This window comes from Salvelinus namaycush, chromosome 14 (assembly GCF_016432855.1).
Source record: "Salvelinus namaycush isolate Seneca chromosome 14, SaNama_1.0, whole genome shotgun sequence".
Lineage (NCBI taxonomy): Eukaryota > Metazoa > Chordata > Actinopteri > Salmoniformes > Salmonidae > Salvelinus > Salvelinus namaycush.
The window spans coordinates 41,468,210-41,474,515 of record NC_052320.1 but is presented as its reverse complement, the minus strand read 5'-3'; the positions used below and the strand labels follow the sequence as shown (position 1 = coordinate 41,474,515).

Genomic DNA, 6,306 nt, shown 5'->3' with positions numbered 1-6,306 from the left:
ACAAATGAACTTTCTTCTGTCGATTCTTGTTTTTTTATGTCACAATTCCGACCCTCCTCCTTTATCTGAGCTTGGGACCGGGAAAAGTAACCCAAAAGCGAAACTCTGGCGGAGTCACTTTGTTTTTTATTTAATTATTTGTTTTTTAGTTTAGTTTTCTTAATTTGGTTTGGTTTTTAACCTTATGGTCCACTTAGGAGCCTACAACAAGTCACAGTAAAACATGAACATTTTTAACCATAACATTTTGTTCAATTTTTTTGTATGCAATCTACATTAACAATCTAAATGGACCAAAAAGAGACAATAGAAACAACTGTCAATAGCAATGTGAGAGAATTATGGTAACTAGTCTGGCCCTAATTCAGGTTAATTGTAAAAAAAAAAAAAAAAAAATGTAAGCCAGGGTGGGATCAGCCAGCGGCGGCTTCCCACATGCGTGATTCATTTGCAGTCTGGACGTGGAGGGGTGAACATCTCCTGCTCTGACTGCAGCTAGGAGGGACTGCTGTGCGAGGACTGGGCCGCCTACGTGCTTTCACGTCAGTCTCCAATAACTCCAGAAAAAGTCACTAGATTTGTCGCTAGAGGGGTCTGAATACTCGCTAAATATAGCGACAAAGTCACTAAATTGGCAACACTGGTCCTATCTAAAAACGGATTAGTGCAATCCGTTTAGTGCGCCTTTTAACTTACCTTAACCCCCTACTACTTATTCTATGGTATATTGGCGATCACACAATGTAATATGCATTCCGCCACCTACTTTGCGGGATGGAAACAGGATTCCCTCAAACTGAACTACCAAAAAATAAAACATATCTGATCCCTACACAGGCTCAAGGGGAACCTGGGAAGGCGGGTCTTCCAGTACCCCTTGCAAGTCTTCCAAGGTTAAGTCTTGAGTCCCGAAAACTTTTCTGCTGCAGCCACAATAATGTCTAGTTTCTTTGAATTCTGCTGTACAGTTTATAACTGTGGCAATGAACACAAAACCCCCCTTTTTGAGGCACAGGGTGTCTTTTGTCTGTCAGCGAACATTTACAACAGGCTGTGGGGTATCCACTACCATCTCTTCACTAGCATTACTTGTTTTCTCAAACCTTTTAATCGCCTCTGCATAGGAGATTCGATTGACCGCTCTAACTTTTGCCACCTCAATTTCCTTCACCCTTACAGGGCACTCCAGGAACTCAGAATCATGATCCCCACCACAATTGCAACACCATTGTCCTTCTACATACCTTTCTTCAGTATACACTTTTCGTCTGCATACACTTGAAACATAGCCCAATTCTTACACTGCAGTGGTTTGGGGACGAAAGCTCTTACGTCGTATCTTACACAACCAAGCTTCACATGCATGGGTATTTGCTCTTTATTTAAAAAAACAACAGGACTGACAGACTTTCGTCTTTTTCTCCATTCACCCAGCGGGTCAGACGCCGGGCACCAACCACACCAGGACGTCTCCAAGTATTCAACCTGAACATCCGTCGGCACCCCTGAGATGACTCCTTTGACCGGTGCTCTACTCCAAAGTTCAAAACACAAAACTTCTATTCTCCGGATCCTTTTGAGGCCCACAGCAATCTTCCTCTGCTCTTCAGAAATACAATTAATTAAAATAAGACTACTCCTGGTCACTCTGACAGACTCTTCCAAGCGCGTACTTCACAATTTGACACCTGAAACGGGTTTCCCACATATGCATCCCAACAAGAAGCGATTCATGATCATTTACACACATTCTTCACTCCAATTTTACACAGACTAGGGATCAACTCCTGGAGCTCCAGAAGCTTAGGGTCTCCTTCCATAGGTGCCCTGTGGCTAAAGATCTCATACACCACCTCAGTGGCTGTCACGATGGCACATATGCCCACAGCGCTTTTTTGCCATTCTCATTGCAGGAGGTACATAAATCCCTGAAATCCTTAGATGAGAGAAAGCCTGCAGGTCCTGATCTTCTTGATCCCTGCTTTTTAAAACTGGCAGCTGATTTCATAGCTGAACCACTTACCTACCTGTTCAATCTAACCCTGGAATTTAATGAAATTCCAAAGATCTGGAAATCAGCATTTGTCCTACCACTTTTAAAGGGGACTATCCAACTCTTTGAAATAATTATAGGCCAATCTCAAAGCTGTCACCCCTGGTGAAAATACTTGAAACCCTTGTTAGTCTATAAAAACTATTTTTATCTGTTCACTAACTCTATTTTATCAACGTACCGATCGGGCTTCAGAAAGAAGCATAGCACAATTACAGCAGCCATGAAGGTTTTAAATAATATCACTGAAGCCCTTGACAAAAAAACAGCACAGTGTCTCACTTTTTATTGATCTCTAAGGCTTTTGATACAGTTGATCATGCTATACTGAGGCAGAGATTGTCGAGTGTAGGTCTTCCGGAGCATGCCGTTGCATGGTTTGCTAACTATGTGTCTGATAGAATAACTCAATTTGATTGGCTCATGTCTGTTAAATTGTCTGTCTAATGGTGTGCCCCAGGGCGCTGTACTAGGTCCCCTCTTATTCACTATTTATATAAGTAATTTAGTCAAAAATGTGCAACTTTACTTTTATGCTGATAATACTGTTATTTATTGTTGTGCCTCATCTCTCACAAAAGCTTTCCAGAACTTGCAAACTGCTTTTTATACTTTTCAACATACCTTGTGTCAATTGAAGCTTATCCTCAATACTGACACCTAAACTAATGGTGTTTGTTTCCTAAGGCAAGAAATAGACCTCTGAACCTTTCACCTATTACTACCTGTCAGGGCAATGAGATTGAGACTGTAACCTCATATAAATATATTAGAATTGAATTGATGATGGCCTCTTTTAAATTGCATATTCAACAACTTACAAAACAATTTGAACTTATGTTGGGATTTTATTTTAGGAATAAGGCCTGTTTTTCTTTTGAAGCCAGAAGGAGCCTAGTATCAGCTACATTTATGCCTTTACTAGACTATGGGGATATGTTATATATGAATGCTTCCGCACGGAGCATTGAGATCTATTTTAAACTGCAAAACCCGTCCAATGCACTTTATATACAAGGGTCCAATGCACTTTATATACAAGGGTTGGCTGACCTTTTCTAGTCAATCGTAGTCACTGGTATACTTTTATTTAAAAAGCCATTTTGGGTTTACTACCATTTTATTAGAGAATTTTTATTGTTCAGAAATGTGGTACTCTTCGTTAGCAGGACTTTATCCTGCTAACTGTTCCAAATGTCCGAACTGAGTTTGGTAAAAGGGCTTTTATGTACTCTGCGCTATCGGCTTGGAACACCTTACAAAATACTTTTAAATTGGAAGAACTTGTCCCAATTGGTGTTTTTAAATCATTGATGAAGGATTTTGAGACGGATTCCCTGACATGTCAATGTTTTTAATTTGCTGTTTAATGATTTTGAAATACTCTTGTGAATTCTATGGTTTCTTCCTAGGTTACCTGTAGTTGTTCATGTTGTCTGTCTGTAATTGTGTAATGACTTTGTCTGCAATTGTGTAATGACTTGGTGCTGCCTATTTTGGCCAGGACGCTCTTGAAAAAGAGATTTCAAATCTCAATGAGCCCTTCCTGGTTAAATAAATAAAATATGAGGCCATGCAGGTTATGGCCACCACACTGGTCCTGGATCCGGAAGTGGCGGGCCAGAAAGGGGCTGAGATGGCCTGCACCGCTTGGGATACAACTATCACACCCAGCACGTATGCTGCTGCAGGAGTGATCATCATGTCCACCGACAACTCCACCGCCACCCCGCCTGCCAGTGTCACGTTCTGGATGTCGGCCATGGTGATCTTGCCGTTCTTGTTGAGCATGGTGGAGAGGGCAAACGCCGTGAGGATGGAGGAGCTGAAGCCTATGAAGGTGTGCAGGATGGCCCTGTGCTGATCATCTCCCTTCAGTGTTAGAGCAAAGTTCAAGGAGGGCCAGAACACCCAGAGGAATAAGGTGTCCATAACTGACAGGATGTCTGACTGGTAACTGGTGTACTCCTTGCCGTGGCCCTCGTTCAGATGTGGCCTTTACAGGACAAATGTTACACCCAGGCCGAAATAGCAGGCTAACAGGTGGATGAGGATGGATCCCCCTGCGTCGTTGATCTTCAGGTACTTGAGCACAGCCCATTCATTGACTGAAAACACTAGGATCTCCAGCAGGGCTTTGACTAGGAGCTGCACTAGGCTGGTCTTCCCCAGGACGGCCCCCGAAGGAGATTAGCACCACGGCACAGGTAAACTCTGCATTGATCAGGTTGATGACCCCCAGGTGGATATTCCCATCATGGCTGAACTGGAAGTAGCCCTGCACCAGGATGTCCCACTGGATGGTGAAGGTGGCTGTCAGAAAGTTGAAGACCGTCCCACTGAAGCCGTAGAGGCAAAAGAAGGCCAGAAGGCACCCGAAACCGATTAATATCACCTGAATGTCAGCAAAGAATGGGTAATATCTGTAAAGTGCGTTGTCCATGGGTTTGGTCTCATTGTTCTGCAGTTTAGCATCATCGTAATAGCTGACAAAGGCAGCATAGAGGGATAGGAAGAGCACCTCCAGGACCAGGACAGGCATTCTCACCCTCAGATTGGTGGAATGCTTCTTCACGCTGACCGCTGTTTCACAAATATGACCAGCATTACTTTTTCTTGCCATTATATTATCTCTCCCTAGATAAGAAAAGCATAGAAACACTGCTACTTGTACTTTGGCTTTTACAATAAGCCATCTCAGGGTCAGTGTTGGAGAAGCTACTCTATAAAATATATCTACCAATTACTTCACATTGGAAGAAGTTGAGCTACAGTAAAGCTACCCTGAAAATAGATATAAACGCAACATGCAACAATTTCAAAGATTTACAGTTTATATAAGTTTATATAAGAAGTCAAATTAAATAAATTCATTAGGCCCTAATCTACGGATTCCACAGGACTGGGACAACAGATATGCATCTGTTGGTCAGATACCTTAAAAAAAGTTAGGGGTGTGTGTCAGAACCAGTCGGTATCTGGTGTGACCACCATTTGCCTCATGCAGATCTCCTTCGCATAGACTTGATCAGGCTGTTGGTTGTGGCCTGTGGAATGTTGTCCCACCCCTCTTCAATGGCTCTGAAAAGTTGCTGGATTATGGCGGGAACTGAAACATGCTGTCATACACGTTGATCCAGAGCATCCCAGATGTGCTCAAGGGGTGACATGTCTGGTATGCAGGCCATGAAAGAACTGGGACATTTTCAGCTTTCAGGAATTGTGTACAGATCCTGGTGACATGGGGCAATGCATTATCAGACTGAAACATGAGGTGATGGCGATGGCACGACAATGGTCCTCAGGATCTCGTCACGGTATCTCTGTGCATTTAAATTGCCATTGATAAAATGCAATTGTGCTCGTTGTCTGTAGCTTATGCCTACCCATACCATAACCTCCCCTGCCAAAATGGGGCACTCTGTCACAACGTTGACATCAGCAAACCGCTCGCCCACACAACACCATACACGTGGTCTGCGGTTGTGAGGCCGGTTGGACACATTGCTAATTACAGTGTAGTTCGGTTCAGCGTAGTTTTAGGTTTTCGCTCCAACCATAAAAATTAGCTGGTTGATAAGATAAATCAGGTTAGTTACAACTGGGGCTGTAGTGAAAACCTACAGGAGGGTAGCGCTCCAGGAACAGGGTTGGAGAGCCCTGGACTAGACCTTGTCTGGTGAGTGGCACTTTTATTTTCTATGTTTTTTGTTGTTGGAGCTAACCAGTGCTCCCGCATGTTGACTCTGTACCGGTACCCCCCTGTATATAGTCTCGCTATTGTTATTTTCAGGGGTGGAAAGAGTACTGTAAAATCCTACTCAAGTAGAAGTACTGTTACTTTTAATAAAATTGTAATCAAGTATTGGTGTAAAAAACGACTCAAGTAAAAAGTAGCACATTTAAAAAGTTACTTTTACTCTGAGTACTGTTACTTCTAAAATTTGCTATTTAAAATTTGATGGTTATTTTTACTCTCCTTTTACAATAATGGAAGTTTGAATGCAAGCTTCACAAACAAATGAATATCAAAAACATTTACTTTTCTATATACTACTGTATATTGTGGCGTACAGCAGGTCAGCCACCAGGGGGAGACTCGTCGAGGCCTGGTGACAGACGGAGTATACATCACGAGGCGATGGCTCCATCTGCTGGACGTGCCAGGTTTTGACGGGGTCTCCGGCCAGGACTAATTGGGGTTTGGTGAGTAATCAAGGGCTGATTACTCACCAGCTGTACAAGTCCCATAA

At 42.8% G+C, this 6,306-nt stretch overlaps 1 pseudogene; it reads right to left on the bottom strand.

The window, feature by feature from the left end:
• Positions 1–2,295: 2,295 nt before the first annotated feature.
• Positions 2,296–4,677, bottom strand: LOC120058762 (annotated as a pseudogene).
• Between the last annotated feature and the right edge of the window lie 1,629 nt (positions 4,678–6,306).